The sequence below is a fragment of the Diaphorina citri genome, unplaced genomic scaffold (assembly GCF_000475195.1).
Source record: "Diaphorina citri unplaced genomic scaffold, Diaci psyllid genome assembly version 1.1 scaffold37990, whole genome shotgun sequence".
Lineage (NCBI taxonomy): Eukaryota > Metazoa > Arthropoda > Insecta > Hemiptera > Psyllidae > Diaphorina > Diaphorina citri.
In genome coordinates this window covers 1-582 of record NW_007415321.1, presented here as the reverse complement: position 1 = coordinate 582, position 582 = coordinate 1, and the positions used below count along the sequence as shown (strand labels likewise).

At 36.3% G+C, this 582-nt stretch overlaps 1 long non-coding RNA gene across 1 annotated transcript; it reads right to left on the bottom strand.

Moving 5' to 3' along the window:
- Nucleotides 1-215: 215 nt before the first annotated feature.
- Nucleotides 216-575, bottom strand: LOC113473512. The gene is made up of 2 exons (XR_003395467.1): nt 526-575; nt 216-330 (listed from the first exon to the last, which is right to left on the bottom strand). It is a non-coding gene; the product is annotated as an uncharacterized LOC113473512 (long non-coding RNA).
- Nucleotides 576-582: the final 7 nt, after the last annotated feature.

Below are 582 nucleotides of genomic sequence, written 5' to 3'. Positions count from 1 at the left end.
AATATAGGATTTTTCGCGCCCGGGGCGAATTGAACCGCGACCTGGCGCTTAGAAGACAGACATGAGGCCCTATAATTTGACAGAGATATTATTGTTTTGAACCAATTCTTGGTTCGTATTCCCTTTCTAAAACTGTCGAATAAATAATCTTTTCTCCTTGCTAGAAATGAAAAAGTTGGTCTAATAATATTCAGATATGTCAAAAAGGTTCTTCCTACCTGATAGGGACTTGTCTTCGATTTCAACAAACGTAATCTCAAACCTCTGATCCTGACTGATTTCATGCAAGTATTGAACCGGATCAAAACCCTTCTGATTGGAAATGTTTTGCTAAAAGAACAAAAAAACACAGACACATAAGTTTAAAACATCAAATGTCAGCAAGGAATAAAGGAGTCTTCAAAATGTCGCGATGGCAACAACTTCGAGAACCACTGGTTTACACTTTAGATAAAACAACCATTGGAATTCTAAATACTTAAATAGATAAACATGTACAAGATTCAATAGATTAGTTGCGCTTACTTGGGTGATGTTTCAAAGTCATAGAGCAGGAAAAATGAGGACCAACGGAATTTTTCT